The following is a 20,119-nucleotide window of genomic DNA, read 5'->3' as shown; positions in this document are numbered from 1 at the left end:
TGAACATCAATGAACGTCTTTTATTCATTTGAAGCTCCTGTTACAATTTTGTCAGTATTTGTCTTTGTGCAGTCCATTGGTACATTTGTCGTAATTTTTAGTTTATCTTAGATGGTTATGTACTCTAGGGGGTCTCCTTACTAGTGATAAGGTGCAGTCATGATTTTTCCTGGCTGGTTCCAATTTATTTACAAGCTAAAGAGCAGATACGTTTTCCCTTTAGAGAGCATAACAGCTTTGTGTCCATAATACAGATCGGCGGAAATAAAACGAAACCAGTCGACCGGTTTCAATTTATGGCAGGTTGATTGGTGCATCTCTACTCCTAAATTGTTTCACTGCTGAAAAAAATCATTGCACTATTCATGTGAGTTTAGTGTTGTTATTTTTTTATTATTTCTGCAGTCCATACACAAGCACAAGATGCCCATACACTGTACATTGGATAACGCCGTCACAGGCCACAGACTGAATTAAACTCTGCAAACAATTGTGGTTTTAAAATTTACCCTCTTTCCTGGATCCTTTAAAATGATCATGTAAACCAATGAAGATATTTTTAAAATGATGGAAAAACACTTTTCTTAGTGTCAACATAAGTGTTTTTACGTTAGCACGTCTAATCTCTGAAAGTTTCCCTGCACTATGGCAACCAGAAGATCTGATTCAGTTCATTTCGATCATTCTGCCACTGTAACCACTTCACTTGACAGATTGTGTGGGTCTTTTGTGTATTAGTAAAGATTTCCTGCTGGTCTCTGACACTGTCACATTTTAATACTGTGTATAGGGTACCTTTTAAAACAAGAACTTCAATGAAATTCTGCAGTACCACAGCCCTGTAAACATAACACATACAGTAAATCCACCCTTCACTCTTTTGAAGCAGGGATAAATGTCGCCATGGGCAACGAGACCTTGCTCAGCTTTACAAGCCGCATCTCTTCCTAGATGGCTGCAGAATTCGTCTTTGCTACCGATGTCGGAGAGAGGTTCAATTGTTACATTAATACTAATATCCAGCCTTTTAGTGGAGCTTGTTTTTACCTGTGTCTCTTTTAACCAGCATGTTTTTGTACAGTGCAGAAGAGCAGACTGCATTTGTTTTAGTCCTTGATGCATTATAGTCGTCTGGAACATCTATTCATTTATGTTCTTTCACTACTTCAGTCTTTCACATCTTCAGTGTGTTTTTTCTGTAATTCAAACACCCCCAAGTTTTATGAGAGTTTAACTATAAATCACAGAAATACCAATGATGTTTAATCACAGAACATTAATAATAATATATGAAGAGATAAGATGCCAAAGCCATTAACACAACCTTTTTTAAAATAACATCATGATATTAATCTAATGTATTATATGTTCACTTACAAAAATTAAACATGGTTTTACTACAGTTCAAACAACATGATTATTGTAGTAAAACCACCGTTAACACAAAATAACTGCAGTAAAACCAGGGCTTTGCTAATAGTACTGAAAAATACGATTCTTTCAATTTACTTAATTTTTTAAAGATACGTGTCGCAATCAATTTATTTAAACTACATTTAAGCAAAAGTTTTTTGTTTTGTTTTTCTAATTTTTTTTTTATTTAAATGTAACTGAAATAAATTGATTGCAACCACTTACCTAAAAAATTGAGTAAACTGAATGAATATTTTTTTCAGTGTACATAAAAAAACATGGTTACTACACGTTTACAACAAAAAAACATGGTTAATTTTTGTAAGGGTTCATCAAATACATTCCACTTAATCCCAGCCTCTGGCCATTCAGAAATAATGGTTTGTTGGCAGAGTCCACTATAAGCAACGTTGATTGTTTTTAGCAAAGTCCTCAAAGTGCACTAAAGATAAAGACATTAAAATAACACATCTTGTGTCTAGTTAAGGACAACATATCTTGGCGTTAGAGTTATAGTTGGGTTTGGGTAGGGATGTCATTTTAATCTAACCCTAAACCGAAGCAACAATGGTAAGAAAATAGGACAAAACAGTTGAGTAACTAATACGTGATAATCACACGAAAAACAGGAATTCGTTATACGATCACGAAAAAACACGGAAATTCGTGATAATAGCACGTAAAAAGAATAAAAAAAATATGTGACTGTGTTAAATAGGATAAAACAATGTGTTAAAATTAACCAGAATAATCTCACAGAAAGTTGTATTGTAGTCACAAAAATGTGATTAATTTATTTGTTTCCATTGCACAAAATTCTGCTTTTTTCGTGCCTTGAGCACAAATGTTTTTTTTTCGTGTCACTCACAAATTTCTATAAAAAGCACGACTTTCTTTTTCGTTTCATTTTTATGTATTGTTTTCTCATTGTTTTTTTCTATTTTCTAACCATTGTCGCCTGGGGTTGGGGTTAGAATCCCTGTCTGTTACATTTTTAGACATCCTAACCCAAACCCCAACTTCAGGGAAGAATAGTTTTAAAGTGAAAGAAAAACATGTAGAAAGAAACCAATAAATAAAAGTACATCCCAAACACCAATAACCCCGAGAGACAATGGTAAAAAAATAGGGTGAAAAAAGAAAACAATACATAAAATTACACGAAAAAGTAAGACACAAAAAGAAATTTGTGCGGGTGGCATAAAGGCATGAATAAAGCTGAATTTTGTGCCATGGACATAAATAAATTAATCAAATTTTCCATGACTATGCACGACTTTCCGTGAGATCATGGTGAATTAACACATCCTTTCTTAGAGTAAATGTAAAACAACCATGATAAAAGCTTGCATACACTTTTTTTGCAGCAAAAGACTGTCAAATTTGTTAAATACCGATGAAATCAAGTGACATTTCTGAAAATAAGCCATTTCAATTACTGACTAAAAACCTTTTCATTGCCATTAAAGTGAAAACATAAAAGCCTGATAAAAATGCTAATTTACGATGGACTTCCGGTTATGGCGGCGCTAGAGTGAGACGTGAGGTACGGAGCTCCCAACTAAGTTAACTTAAACAATCCGCCTTAAAGAATTCTAAATCGACGACAGTACTTGCTTTAAAATAATAATCCTGTTGCACTTAGAGCAATCCAATAAATATGCCTAATCCAAGGAAAGCCGACAATAAGAAAGAAGATACTCAAGATACGAGACCGTCATCTGACCCTCCACCATGGTTTCATGCAGAAATGGAGAAGGGATTTCTTAGAATCCAGGATTTACTCGATGGACGTCTCAGTAAAGTCACAGAATCTCTTGGGAAAATCAGTAGCGAAATAAAATCAATCAATCTGAGAATGGTGGAGGTAGAAACAAAACAGACTGAACTCGATGAAGCGGTAACGGGCCTTCACAAAGACGTCGCGGTTATCAAGTCGGCGGTGGACGATGAAGTTAAACAGTTAAAAGACAAACTGGATGAGCTGGAAAACCAATCTCGCCGTCAGAATCTACGTCTTGTTGGTTTCCCTGAGGGAGTGGAAGGTAGGAATCCGATCGATTTTCTTAAGGAATGGCTACCCAAAATTCTTGGAAAAGAGGACGATACCTACGAAATTGAAAGAGCTCATCGCACTCTGCAAAGACGACCGGCGGAAAATGGTAGGCCACGGGCTATTTTGGTCCGTTTTCTTCGGTATGGAGATACACTTAAGATCCTCAATGCTGCCAGAGAAAAGGGAAAGCTTACATATGGCAACTCTACTATCATGATATTTCGTGATATGTCATCGACCCTCTTCAGAAAGCGCCAAGAATTTAGCGCACTTAAAAGACATCTACGCAGTAACGATGTCACTTATGCTATGCTCCACCCTGCGACACTGAGGATCCAGCTACCTGAGGGACAACGATCTTTTAATTCCAAAACCTCAGCGGAGACTTATCTTCGTCAACATCATCCACACCTGACTGTCCATTGAGACACTAACAAATGGCATAGCAAAGAATCCCGAGAATCCACATTAAACTTTGACCAAAATAATCACCCAAAAACTATGCAAAAATAACGGTACCAAACTAATAGGGGTGAGTTTTATTTTTATTTTTTTTATGTTTGTTTGCTTTGTTGTTTTATTTCTTTCTTGAATGGACATCAACGATATAATTTTGTCAAGGGTAAACTATATATTTATAATTTGGTTTAAGACAAATGAGATTTTATTTAATATATTTTGGATTTTGACTAACGCTCAACCTTGACTGTAAAATTGTCTGCTAAAATGTGTGAACTTCGGGAGTGAGTGACACAAGGATTGTTCGATGTAAATATCTTTGCCTGAAAGTACGTAATAGCCTATATAAGTCATATATTTGAGGGGCTTGGTACCTGGGAGTTAGTTAGTTCGGTTGGACAAAGAAGAAGTCAAGTTTGACTGCATGTTGCGGTGCACAAACAGTCATCAGGGTTTAAAGTTTCACACTTCGTTTGGGGAAGTGGTGGGAGGGTTAGGGGAGGATAGACAGAACGCGTGTTTTAATTATTTGATTTTTGGGATGCTTAGAGATAACTCTATAAGTTACATCTGTATGCAAATACTTATTGTTAGTCAATGTCAAGTAGTCTGAAATATAAATATGTAACTTGGAATGTCAATGGGTTAAATCAAAGACTTAAAAGGAAAAAGGTAATTTTATATCTCAGAAAACATAATATTGGAATTGCTTTGCTGCAAGAAACGCATTTGACTGACCCTGAACATCAAAATCTTAAAAGACAGTGGCCTGGACAGGTGTTTTTTTCTTCATTTACATCACAATCTAGAGGAGTGGTAATACTTATTGACAAAAATATCCCCTTTCAAATGGAATCTATAGATAAAGACAAATCCGGTAGATATATTATCTTAAGAGGCACAATTGCTATGCAAAGAATTACTTTAGTAAATGTATACCGTCCCGAAATGGATGGAGTTGAATTTATCCACAATTTATTTTTTAAACTTGCCTCTCCTATCACAGAATTAATAATTGGAGGGGACTTTAACGTAGTTTTGGACCCAATACTAGACAGATCATCTTCCAAAGGGTTAGCGCTAAGTCAAGTTGCCAAGGCTTTAAAATACGAACTCTCGTGTTTTAATTTGATAGATATATGGAGATTTAAAAATACAACAAAAAAAGAATATTCCTTTTACTCACATAGACATAATAGTTATTCCAGAATTGACTATTTTTTTGTTCCGAAAGCGAAGGAGTATTTGATTGAATTATGTGACTATCTACCAAGAATACTGTCAGATCATGCCCCTTTACTGATATCAGTGCAATATTCTCCGGAGTCGCCGAACTATAAGCTTTGGCGATTTAGCAACCATTTATTGAACAGTCCTGAATCGGTGAACTTTATAAATAATAATATAGACAACTTTATGATTACGAATAGTAACTCAGCTTCTTCGGGTATAGTTTGGGAGGCTATGAAAGCATTCTTACGGGGCCAGATCATCAATTACTCTTCCAATAAGAAGAAACAATATCAGAAAAAACTGCAATTATTGGAAAAAGAAATATTAACAATGGAAAGACAACACTTTCAGACTAAAGATCCTCAATTATTTCAGCAACTACAAGCCAAAAAATTAGAATACAATATTATAACATCAAAAGAAGCAGAAAATGCACTTCTCAGATCAAGACAGAGATATTATGAACACGGGGATAAGATAGGAAAAGTTTTAGCGTGGCAGATAAGAAAAGAAGAAATTAGTAAATCTATAACTACCATAACTTCCCCGGACAAAAAAAATATTAAACACCCTAAATTAATTAACCAGGAATTCCTAAATTTCTACAAATTGCTGTATAAATCTCAAGGAGTAAATGAAGCTGACATCCAAAACTTTTTATGCAAATTGAATATCCCAGTTTTAAGTGATAATGACCGAAAAGAACTTGAGAGAGAAATTTCGAAAGAAGAAATTCAATGTGCCGTTTTTGCCTTAGCTGGAGGTAAAACACCAGGTTTGGACGGGTTCTCTTTGGACTTTTATAAAACGTTTTTTTCAAAATTAGCTGATCCAATGCTTTCAATGTATTTGGAGGCAATTCTTAAAAAAGAACTACCAGAAACGCTAAATCAGGCTTTAATTACAGTTTTGCTGAAACCTGGAAAAGATCCTAGTCTATGTGCTTCATATCGCCCAATTTCATTGCTTAATTCCGATTATAAAATTTTTACTAAAATGATTGCGTTACGCTTAGAACGGATTTTGCCTAGTCTAATTCATATGGATCAAACTGGATTTATTAAAAATAGATCATCCTTTGATAATATAAGGAGGCTTATGAATATTATCTACTCTGCAAAACAAGTTGACTCTCCAGTGATCGCTCTTTCCTTAGATGCAGAAAAAGCCTTCGACCGAGTAGAATGGTCTTATTTGATAGCTATATTGCAAAAAATGAATTTCGGTCCTAAATTTATTGATATGATTTATATGCTGTATAAGAATCCATCGGCAACCATCCGTACTAACTCTGATTTATCTTCACATTTTAATTTATCAAGGGGAACTAGACAAGGATGTCCCTTGTCCCCATTACTTTTTGCGTTAGCGGTGGAACCCCTAGCCATTGCAATACGAGCACAAGAAGAAATCTCTGGGTTAGAGATAGGAGGGTATGTACACAAAATATCACTGTACGCGGATGACATACTGCTATATCTTACTAACCCTGAATTATCTCTATCCAAATTATCTCAATTACTAGAAGATTTCAGAGAAATATCAGGCTACAAAATCAATATAAATAAAAGTGTTATGATGCCATTAAATTTGACTGCAGAGAAAATGCCATTAAATAATATTCCTTTTTCATGGAATACAGAAAAGATAGTTTATCTAGGGCTTAATATTCCTTCGAAGTTGGAGGAAACATTTTCTTTGAATTACTCCCCACTACTTAAAAGGGCAATAAGAGACCTAGAAAGATGGAACTCATTGCCGATATCACTAATTGGCCGGATAAATTGTATAAAAATGAATGTTCTTCCTAAATTTTTATATTTATTTCAAACTCTCCCAATTCCCGTCTCACAAAAGTTTTTTAATAATATTAATAGCTCGATTAGAAAATTTATTTGGAATAATAAAACTCCAAGGGTTAAACTCAAGACACTACACATGGCTTTTAAAAATGGTGGATTACAACTCCCGGATTTTTTGCTTTATTTCTGGGCAGCACAAATGAGAGCAGTATGGCTCTGGCAGATGAATAACACTGATCCACCTGCATGGATACAAATTGAAAAATATCATGCAGGAGTAATCCCCTTAGACAAGGCTTTATTCATTCCCCTGACTTATGTTATAAAAGAGATTAATAACCCATTCATAAGGCACACTTGTAAATTGGGATTTGAGATAAGGAAAAAATATAAATGGCTATTACCATTATATAATAACACTCCATTTCATAATAACCCAGGTCTTCCTGAGATACTAAGAGATGGATTAACACAATATTGGTATAAAAAGGGTATTCAAGTGTTTGGAGATTTGTATGAGGAAGAAATACTTATGACATTTGAACAATTGAGAACAAAGTTTTCTCTTCCTACAAAACATTTCTTTAAATATTTTCAGGTGAGACACTACATTACTACATTACAGGGAGGTGACTTGAGACCCCTTTCCTCCCTCTCATTAGACAATATTATAAAAGAGAAAAGAGGTTCCAAAGGTTTTGTGTCATATATGTATACCTATCTTATTGATCTGTATGGAGAGGATGTACTACCTTCTAGACTTAAATGGGAAAACGATCTAGAATGTACTTTTGAAAAAGATGTATGGGAACTCATTTGTAAAAATGCTTTAACATTTTCATATAATTGTAGACATAGATTGATACAATTTAATATTATACATAGGGTATACTATACACCAGAAAGACTACATAAGATAAGTGATTCGTATTCGGAATGTTGTCCTAGATGTAAAATAGAAGTTGGTACATTATTGCACATGTTTTGGACTTGTTCAGAACTTGAAACCTATTGGAGAAATATAATACAAACAATTGACAAAATTGTTAATGTTAAACTTTCATTTGATCCGAGATTTGTAATATTGGGGGATGAATCTGTACTCCATCTTGATCAAAGGAAGAACTTACGTTTTGTGAAGATAGCTCTGATAGCAGCAAAGAAATGTATAGCTATTCAATGGAAATCAGAGAAACCACCAAGTCATACTGTTTGGCTCAAAGAATTGTCGTCTTATGTTCCTGTTGAGAAAATTATGTTTAATTTGAAAGGAAACTCATCAATGTTCGACAAGATTTGGGGCAAATTTGTTGAGTATATAAATAATTTGGATGGTACATTGATTGGAAATGCAGAGGTGATAATGTAACTGATTTACTGTAACACATTATTTGTATTATCTGATTTGTTTTTTTTTTGTTTTTTTTCTTATGCATCTCAAAACTTTATTTTAATGTCCATAAGTGTTCTGTCTATTAGGGGGTTGTAAAGGGGTGGGAGGGGGATTAGAATACTTTTTGTATACTGAATTGAAGCTGTAAGTAATTTTTTGTGAAGAAAAAAGTAAATAAACATATTGATAAAAAAAAAAAAATGCTAATTTACAAGAAAACAGGTCAGACATACTTAGAGTTTGTATCTGTACTCTTAATACTGATATTTTTTCTGATGTCTGAACTGTTTTATCAGGGCTTTAGGAAAATATAAACAGATGGTTCACTAAATTTGTAATAAATGCATTCTTTGAGAATTTATAGCTCGAGTTTTGACTGCAAATGTCACATCCATAATACTGAAATTGCTCATTTGCATTGTTAATCCTTTCGATCTTTTAGTATATAATCCCACAACTTGAACCTTTCATTAAAGTAAAAGAACTGAAAATGGGTTGCAGTCTCAATATGAAATAAATGTTTTTTCAAGCATACCTTGTGACAGGTAATTAAGAAATTTGGCCTTTGTGTTACCTCATACTCCTGTGAAACAAGTCATGGTGTACAGTTTCATGTTTCTAGGCACGCTGTGTGTTAAATGTATTAATATGAATAGGAATTTACTTCAAAGACATTTTCCTAATAAGTGTTATAATTCCCCCACTTTTAAATGCTTTGCCTGATTAAAATGTAAGACTTTTGAGATGTTTTATGACAGATCAAAGGGATTAACAATGCAGATTTATATACAGGCTTCTTTGTCCATATTTTTCAATAGTTCTGTACGTATTACTATGAATGTAAAGGCTTACTAACCTCTTGAAGCGGTCATTTCTTTCCTTTTAACAGACAGTCGACAATCATTTAAAAAAACATCCTGTACTTTCAATTAATTCTTATTTAAAGGTAAATGTGATATTTGTCAGTAGGGAGAGCAGGGGCAAAAGTACAATTTTTCAGAAAAACTTCATTTTTAAAGATAGTGTTATAGACTGTGATATATTTTGTTGTGGTCAATAACTCAAAAGTGTGGTCTACCAATACCAGGTGGAATTGTTAAAAAATGTAAAACGACTTCAGTATAATTTCACTTTAAACATAAGCAGTAAATTGTTACTTTTGACCCCACCTGCAGGGACGAAAGTAACAAAACAAGATAGATTTTTGTGTTACACTTGTTTTTATTAAATATACATGACCATGACCTCGTTAATATCTAACTGCAAACATATTTTGTAATTTATCTTTGTAAAAAAAATTAAATTACATTTTCATTTTAAATTTCAGTTTTATCAAATGTTTCAAAAGCAACCAACAGTACAAACTTTAATTGTTGAGAATAAACCATGTTTTCAACAGTTTGAACAGTATGTAAATTAAATTAAATTAAATAAAATTAGAATAATATAAATTTTAATTTCAACATATACAACAGTATTAGCAGCAGGACAAAAGTAAAAAGTGTCCCGGCAGGATTTCCTCACATTTAAACATTTAAACTACTTTTATTTTGAAAAACTCAGAGAGGTTAAACTTTAGGATGTGTTAGGTCACTAAATAACCTGTAGATTGATCAGTACACGAAATGAAAAACACAACATAATTATAATTAAAAAAATAAGAATTTGCTTATCATGGTTGAAAACACCTTTCTGGATCTAACTTACACGCGGAAAACGGTGAGTAAATAACGCGATATTTGTCAGGTCTGTCAAGGGTTTGTGGGCTAAAGATGCTGTCATAAGGATGCAAATGTTATCAGGGCTTAGAGAAAATCGCTTTGTTACTTTCGTCCCGTGTTACTTTTGCCCCGGTTCCGCCCTAATAAATATTTAATATAAAAGGTTATACCTTTGGTTACACTACTTCTGAACACGTTTAATATAAATGTCCTGGTCAACACTAGAGGTTCATATTTGCTTTGTTGCTGTATTGCATTAAGCTATAAAGATTCATCTCGCACAAATGGTTTTGTCGTTGCTAGCAGCAGCGTGTGATCAATGGGGTCACATGCTTCAGGCTGCTATCACTTCATATTTCAGTTCATCGGAGTGCTTTCAAAAAGTGCTTTGTGGTCTTCGTGCCCAGAAGCACGAACGTTCTGCTGAAACGATGATGATGGCTCGAACGCTGCAGGAAAGATCAAAGGAAGTCCACAGGGACATTAATGCGTATGGCATACCGAGAAGAGAAATAGCTTGTACTTGCTTACTCTTTATTATCTTGACTTAGCTCATACAGTAAGTGTCTTCTCAGAAGAGATTTCCTCTCAAACCAAACGTACAAAGTAAAGTTGTATTTCTGTGAAATGTAAAACGTTTTATTTTATAAAAAGAGTTGAAATGCGTATTTAGGAAAAAATGTATAATAGAGTGTTGTGCTGCATGTCAAACCAGAAGACATTGAAGAATCAGTGTGCTTTGAACTGGGTATGATTTTGAAGTTGATATTGAATTGTAAAACTTTTAAAAGCAGGAACTGACATAAATTCCTTTCTGAGCCTGAACAGATGGAAACTTGACTACATCTGTGCAACGTTATTTTTTTGTGCTGTGATTTTATGATGAAACACATTTTTTCTTGTCACAGCTACTCTCCAAAACTAAGCACAATTATTTAATTCATATTATGGCAGCAAGCCCTTCAACCCCCTAATGGAACAAGCAGCAATGACATTTCTATATATTATAAAGCCCTGCCACACATAATGAACACTGAGTTAATTATCTGCGTCTATCATCATAAAAATGCTCTTATAAACACATTTTCAAGACATGATTAGACCTCACTGTGGGTTTAAGCCATTGAGCTCTATACCTGCAGAAAGTTCTCATTAACAAATCTCCTGAGATCCTCTGTCTCAAGTCCTTCGCAACCGATCTTTGAGCAGACTCGTGTGTGTTTTTGTGTGTTTTCAATGTCAACATACAGGAGAAAGTAGAAAATGAGTATAACAAATCCCAAGATATATTATTCATACAGTCTTTCTTTACAAGTTGTCTCGTAATACCAGCATAAAGTTGAGGCAAGACCATTTACAGTGCATGCATTACATTATTCTGTCTTTTACTGCGTGTGCTTTTTATCTTTGGGTTTCCAAAAATGTTCATTAGGAAACTCATATAAAGTCTGAGAGGTATTGTTTTTGTCTGTTGATTATGTCAGCAATTTAAACCCTTACTCTTTTACATGATTTAAGGGACACTTTTTTTGAAAATATGCTAATTTTCCAGCTCCCCTAGAGTTAAACATTTGATTTTTACCGTTTTGGAATCCATTCAGTCGATCTTCAGGTCTGGCGGTACCACTTTTAGCATAGCTTAGCATAATCTATTGAATCCGATTAGACCATTAGCATCGTGCTAAAAAATAACCAAAAAGTTTCGATATTTTTCCTATTTAAAACTTCTCTAAAAAGAATCTTCTGTAGTTACATCGTGTACTAAGACCGACGGAAAATTAAAAGTTGCGATTTTCCAGGCAGAAATGGCTTGGAACTATACTCTCATTTTGGCATAATAATCAAGGACTTTGCTGATGTAACAGTGGGTGTATAAATTCTATTGTAAAGAATTGAAGAGTTTTGTTGCAAAACGAGATAACTACGTTTTTAACATTTTTGTCAAAACATGTTTATTATTATGTTATCATGTTATTATTTTGTTTTATGGTGCTACTTAGCTGTATTTTTTAAGTTATGAAGGTTTAAATAAAAAATAAAAAAAAACTGCAGTTGAATTGATATTAATTGGAATGCACAACCAAAAAACGAGATTTCTGAAAAATTAATAAAAACGGAGTTATCTCGTTTTGCAAACAAACTCTTCAATTGCACAAATACTAAAGATTTAAATTGATTTAAGTACTGGCGAAAGCGCCCGCTGCAGGCATTTGTAATAATGCAAAATGCTGTTTTTCAAAGGTCCCATTCTTCCTGATAACATTTTTCAAACTTTAGTTAGTGTGTAATACCTGCAAAATGATCACGCTCAAACTTCACTGCCAGGCGATATATTTCCTTTAAAGGGGTGGTTCAATGGTATTTCAAGCATTCTGACTTATTAACACAGTTTAAGAGTTGTTTCCTCATGCTAAACGTAGGCAAAGTGTCAAAAAAGCAGTTGGGCGTGTTACCGAGTATTTTTGTGCCGAATGCACTTCGCCAGGCTTCGTACAAGTTTCAGGAAAGTTTTTTTTGATTACAGGTCCAGCTGACGTTTCAGGGGTTTCTATACACATCACTTCTTTAAACCCCACCCACCCGTCAATCAGCGGGAGACGCTAGAACTTACAAACATCACATCACGCGACACAGCTTTGGTTAATTTCAAACCTCAACAATGGCACGAAAGAAGAAGTGTGTTTTTGGATGTAAGAAGAAGAAAGTCAGCCTTATGGAAACAATGGATATAGTTTATTATCCGGGGTAGCAGCGGAGTTTTGCGTGTGTGTTTGATGCGCTGGATTTTCCCAACCGGGTCATGACAAGTTGCACACGGTAAGTAAGACTTCTGTCTTATGTTGGATATAGGCGCGTGCATATTATATAAATGACACAAACATGTAGTGAATCATAAGTGAAACAGTGTTGTATAGTGTTGCATGACTCGTACTCGCTCCTCCCGCGGTATAACTCCTCCTCCTTCATATTTTCGTACGTTATCAGAAAGAATTGGTAAAGCTAATTTAATTATAAATCTGATTAAACTAAAGACTCTTCGGAGATGAAAAGGATGTAATACTTCTCTATAAGTATTCCAGATTAACATCAGAAATGCAGAAACAGCGTGTGTTACGTGAGCTATAACAGAATTCACCTTTCAAAGCCTACAGCGATCGACCGGTTTGAACTATAGCCCTCTACTTCCCGGTTGAATGACGTCAATATAAAGGTACATTCACATTATAAGCGACTTTGTCGCTGTGTGTTGCTCGTCTCTTTCAAAATATTTTTTTCTAAATCTGGTTGTCATAAACAAATGAGTACTGTCCACTCCAGTAACTGACGATAGACGGACAATGTGAACTCCACTGCTTTGTTCTCATTGGTAGTCGCTCCTGAAAGTCGCTCATAATTTGCATAAAGTTAAACATTTCTCAACTTTGTCATGTGACTGGACACGCCCCACCCAGTCTCCAATGGTCACTGTGGCTCGTTTGGCCGGAAGTCGCCAAGCTTACATTGAAATCAATGAGATCGCGTCACACTGCTACTGCTAGTCGCTGCCAGTCTAAATGCAGCTGAGGATTTTTTGACTATACTCCACCCACAGGAATATGTCAGTCAACCGCTAATCTCAAACGGCTCAGGCTAAGCTAAGCTAGTGTTGAATCACAACACACTAAACAAACTACACAATCAGAACTCAATACGCATTTCTGAAGGAGGGACTTCATAGAACAAGGAAGACATCAGCCCGTTTTTAGGACAGTGATAACAGCGCTATACAGATAAGTAAATTATGTCAAAAATACAGCATTTTTACTGTAAACACAATCAAAGCTTCAAAAACACAGAAACAATGGGACCTTTAAATGTTTTTAATAAAAACGTCTTGATACCGGGGTGCCTCAAGGCTCTGTGCTTGGACCGCTGCTCTTCTCGATATACATGACATCCCTGGGCTCCGTCATTCGAAAACATGGCTTTTCCTACCATTGCTATGAGGAAGACACTCAACTCCACTTGTCGTTCCACCCTGATGACCCCACGGTTTCTTCACGCATCTCGGCATGCCTGAGAATCACATCTCACTCTGGATGAAGGATCCCAATCTCCAGCTTAACCTTGCGAAGACAGAACTGCTTGTCATATCATCTGAACCAAAGATTCAGCACAACCTTTCCATTCAGCTAGGTTCCTCAATCATCACACCTTCCAGGATGGCCAAAAACCTGGTAGTGGTCATTGATGATCAGCTTAGCTTCATGGAGCATGTTGCCAGCACCGCTCGCTCTTGTAGATTCATCGTCTATAATATAAGGAAAATTAGACCTTTCCTAAATGAGCATGCTAAGCAGGTCCTAGTCCAAGCTGTTGTCCTGTCCAGGCTGGACTACTGCAATGCGCTACTGGCTGGGCTTCCAGCCTGCACGACCAAACCCCTACAGATGATTCAGAACGCAGCGGCAAGAGTGGTCTTCAATGAGCCAAAGAGGGTGCATGTCACTCCTCTCTTTGTCAAGTAACACTGGCTTCCTATAGCAACTCGAATCAAATTTAAGGCTCTGCTCCTGGCCTTTTAAACTTCCACTGGGTCACACCCTCTCCTTCACTTACTTATAGAGCCTTATGTACCCTCTTGATCCCTGCGCTCTGCCACTGAGCGACGGCTTGTGGTGCCATCTCAAAAAGGGGACAAAACACTAGCGCGTACCTTCATAGGAGCTGTTCCATAACTGTGGAATGATCTGCCGGTTGTGACACAATCTGCTGACACTGTAGCTGTCTTTAAGACTCTGCTAAAAACCCATTTCTTTCGCCATTACCTCACTTCCTAATAAAAGACTTACTATCTTTCTCCATTTACCTTTCTCTTTATTTCTTTTTCTATTTATCTTTCTCTTTATCTCTACATTTCTTTAAAAAAAAAAAAACCTTGGCTGTGTATATTGTGTTGGACTTGATGAGACTATTTCCAGTGCACCTATGTATTGCTGTTCTTGTGTTGCTATAATTGCTTTTATTGTTTACCTCACTTGTAAGTCACTTTGGACAAAAGCGTCTGCTAAATGACAAAATGTAAATGTATGTAAAACGTGTTTAATTATTTAATTGCATTATAATATATTCATTTTAAAGGTTATTGCTGACTTATATCTATTTTTATTACCAAAAAATATTAAATTACTTTTTTATTCATTACCAAAATAATTGTTAGGGACAGTTGTTAAAATTATGTGATTTCAGTTTGTATATTTTATCATTAAAGATTTCTTAAAAAGTGTAAAAATCTTTTCTGTTCGGGAACCCAATCTTGTGTCTCATCTCGTGAAGTAAGTAGATGTCACAAACCTATTCAGGTAACAATAATAACATACTGGAAGTGGTGCGTGAGGTTGCAGTGGTCACGTGGTATAACTCTCAGAAAACACTAGTCTATAAGCTGTAATTACAAGAAGGACGTAAATGATATTTACATGTTAAAAGTCTTTTCGTAATTATGGTAATTATGATATGGCTTAAACGCACCTTTAATGCATAAAATAACACATTCCCAGCTATATAGTAGTTTATTATTAAATAGTAATTTCTTGTAACAATGAACACTTGAAATAAATAAAACGTATTATATTATAATTATTGCAAATTGACCAGCTTAATTTAAAGGTTTCTAATAATGTGAAACGGAGACAAGAATAAGCTTTGATCACACATCTTTAATTATACATGCAAACAAATATAACAATAAATCCAGAGATTACGTACACACAGCATACCACAGTTACACAGACCAGCTTTTCACAGTGCAAAGTGCTGTACTGCAGTTCAGACACAAGTCTTTAAGTCAAACTGTCAATACATGGAGAACATGGGTGAAAACAAGCCTTTGATCGTGTATTCGTAATTGTCTCATAATTGCCCGGAAACTTGTATTCATATTGTATAGCGCTATGAGATGTGCACGTGTTCTTTATAATAATACTTGTCTAATAATTGTCTGGTTCTGCGATACCGCTCAAGAGCAATTATCTTGGTTGGAATAAGGCTTTCAATCTGTTTTTTGTTGAAAGAATGGAGCACTTATATAGAGAGATCATCACTGATTCATTTCTGAGAGCAAACAGAGCTGTGAACCTGAGGAGAAAATGTCCCACCGAGTGAATGAGGGCTCAGATCAGACAACCTTAAAGGTCATTTAAATAACACAAAACATATTGAAGGCACATTCCATTATTACCATCAGGAGCCTGTCAGGTAAGGAAGGTTATTATTATGTGCTTGAGTGTTTGGATAAGCATTTCAATTGAACCTGAGGGAAGTGAACAAGAAATAAATATCAAATCAGATGGGAACATGAAGCCGATGAACTGACTTTATAGTGAGACTGAAGCGTGTTTACAGTCGAAGCAATTACCTACAAAACACTTGAGATGCTTTTAAATTCAGCCATGTTGCATACATGACATAATAATCAGCTATCGTACTACTCTACGCTATAAAAATGGTTTGAATACTAGTTGACACAGCAAGATGAGTGTCAGAGATGAAAACTAAGGCACTTGATCTGCTTACAGGAGTCAGGGCTAGTTGTAACGAAAGATTTATACCACGCAACCTCTTTGTAAAGGGCTATGCAGAGGCGGACACTACTTAAGTATTTTTACTTTCTATATAAAAGTACATTTTCAAGTATTCATATTTTATCAGTGTTTTTCTTTGGAAAACATACATTCCAAAGCATATTATCATCATTTTTATTCCACTACATTTCATAATTTCAAATTTTTGGTTTATATTTAAGTACGTTAAACATCTAGTAATTTTTTGTGCTTTTACTCAAGAAAAGTAAAAATACACAATTTTATGTAACTAGGTATTAAATCAATTTTAATATGCAATATAAACGGAATACACATTGCTTCAGAATGTAGTAAACATTTTTTAGTAAAGTAAGTAGTAAAAGTATTAAAGACCAACACTCTGGGGTGCGTTTTCCCAAAAATGTTACATCGTTACTGATGAAGGTCAAGGATTTGGTCTTTCCCAAAAGCATAGTTCAAACGAACATTCGTTAGAAGCATAGTTCCTTGCGTTGATCATGATATTGGACAAAATAAGCAAAAAACATGTAGTACATTCTATATCCATCATTCTAAATATATACGTCTTTAAGTTTGTAAACAGAATTAAAGCGCTGCATTTGAAAACTGTGCATGTGCGCAGTCCTACGAGCTTTAAGACCCTGGGAAGAGTGACGTGAGAGGGAACTTGCGCGTGAATTAAATATCTTGAAAATAAACAACAGATAACTAAATCACGATAACAAAATCACTCTTCCGATCTGACATTAAATCGATTTGCACAGATTAATTAGTACATCCTCAACTATGTTGTTAAACCAGCATGGTTCAAACGACGAATGTGCGACAAAGTTACTATATTTTTGGGAAACAGTCGTGACAAGGTAGTTAGTTTCTACAACTATGCTGATGTTGGTTCAGCAGCGAGTTACGTCGTTGTTCGGGAAACGCACCCCTGATAAGCACAGATTTTTGGAAAATGTCATAGATATGTACACTAGATGTCGCTTTGGGGTTCTAAGCATGCGTCAAAACCGCCGCCATCTTTGAACAGGGGTCTTGTCATAGGAAGTAGGGAAGCTGCTATCTCCGCCTGTACTTCGAATTCATGGACGATGCCGGAATTTTGGGCTGCGTATGGATGTTAGGCCTACTATACATTATAGGTAGAAAAAGTAGATTTTCATAATATCAAAACTTTAATTTTTTTCTGGACTCAATGCTAAATACATGTCAGACTGTTGAAACAAAACAAAAGAAAACCAAGAAAATCGCATTCATGACTATCTATGGTGTTTTTTTTTCTGTTACACCATTGCCTACAATGATGCTGATGCGGGGTTCGCCTGTTTAAGATGGCGGCTCCATTTGACGCTTTCGTACCAATGAACTGTCGTAGCCAAGGCGATATCTATTGTACATATCTATGGGAAAATGTAACTAAAATACTCAAGTAATGTCCGCTTCTGGGTCTATGGTAAAATAAGGGCACATTTATACAACAACGATTTTACTATGCTTTGCAGTTTATGCTTTGCAGTTTTCAAAAGTTTTGCGTACACAATCTCTTTTTGTGTGGATACGTGAAAACAATGAAAAGCGCTGTTATAATGATGTTTATAAAGAAACGCTACACTTTCAAAAATGATATCAACAAATCAATGTATATTTTTATGTTACTTTAACTTCAACTTGTTTTTATCATTTATGTCAAAACTTAATATAGTAGGTTGAATTTACTTGCATAAGTTGTTTTAACTTGATGCTGCATTTTTTCTTACAGAGTACTCGGCATGTTTTTTCTACATTACAATAAATACAAACAATCAGGATGACAAAAGCATCGAACAGTTTTGTTTGGAAAAACGATGAGGTAGTTTAGTACTTAAAGTGACCCTTGAAGTGGAAAAAAATGGTAAACTTTGTTAAACAAGCATTAAAAAAGTCAATATCTTGAGTAGCACAAACATAGGCTGGTATGCCGCCATTGTTTTTAAGGTTAATACGTTTTCAGGACATAGTCAAGATATATTTCGGGATACAGTTTAGATAGACAGACAGTTTAGATAGATAGAAAGGTACAGTAGATAGATTAATGCATTTGACTGACTGGCTAACTATAAACCCAATAGTCCGGCTATGAGCAGCCCTAAATAAACCTGAATTAGGTTACATGCCGTTTGTGCCAATATAACTTATTCCATCGATATTTTATCATGTAAGCAAAGTCAACGGGTGTTCAAGGTGTTTGCTTTCATTTCTTTTACATGTTGCATCGTCTATTCTTGTTAGACATTTATTAGACATTCACTGACAGGCCAAATTTTGCTTGCTGGGTGAAGACTACAGATTTTTATATGCAATGATCAAGCTACTATTGAAGGCTTAGTGGTAAATACTGTACATCAAAATGAAAATAACTATAGTCTTTCTACACTTTACACTTAATACACTTACAATAACATAAATCGGCAGCATAAATAAAAAGCTTTTATATTATTTTTCATTTTGATTTTAATACTAGGCATAGCAAGGCATAATAAGGTAGAACCACATCCTCAATGTTCTCCTTTAAAAACAGAGCTAATGCATTCTGTGTTTACATTTTTACATTTGACATTTACGTTATGCATCGGCCAAATGCTTTTATGCAAAGCGACATACAGTGCATTCATGGTACACATTTGCATCAGTATGTGTGTTCCCTGATTATCAAACACACAACTTTTACCTTTTACCAGTTGAGCTACATGAAAATGTCAAGGTGTCTTATCAGAAATTCAATGTAGAAGGCATAAGTATTTTTTCGTTATACATAAATATATACATTATACAAAAGTTGAATATTTCTTTTCAATGCACACAATGCAAAAGCTTTTACCTTTCAAGATCCTTGGAAAACCTGTGGTCTGCAACCCAAAATCCTTCACAGTAATTTCTTTAAAACCATTACATGGTACAAGCAGTAGGAGAGCAAATCCATTGAGCAACAGTTGGTCTGCGCTGTTATTAGTGCGCATTGTACTGTGTTTTATATTTAATTCACTGTGTGTTTGCATGACGTATTTACACTGTAGATGGCTGCAAATGAAATTCAATTTCTTTTTCTAGTTGCTTCTCACTAATGCAACATTAATGTCTATAACGAGCTGTGGTTAAAATGACAAACAATTATCATGTGTGTTTACTGTAGGCTTAGATAGATAGTTGTGCTGCATCTCTACATATTGTCAGTCAAGGATTGTGCGGTTTTGAAGTCCTAAGCTATTCTTAATTCACCAACTACTTTTAAATATAACCTTAAAGGAATATTCCATTTTCTTAAAAGAAAAATCCAGATAATTTACTCACCACCATGCCATCCAAAATGCCGATGTCCCTCCCTGTTCAGCCGAGAAGAAATTATGTTTTTTGAGGAAAACATTGCAGGATTTTTCTCATTTTAATGGACCCTAACAGACACCAACACTTAACACTTA

Source organism: Misgurnus anguillicaudatus, chromosome 20 (assembly GCF_027580225.2).
Source record: "Misgurnus anguillicaudatus chromosome 20, ASM2758022v2, whole genome shotgun sequence".
Classification (NCBI taxonomy): Eukaryota; Metazoa; Chordata; class Actinopteri; order Cypriniformes; family Cobitidae; genus Misgurnus; species Misgurnus anguillicaudatus.
This window is presented reverse-complemented; position numbering follows the sequence as displayed.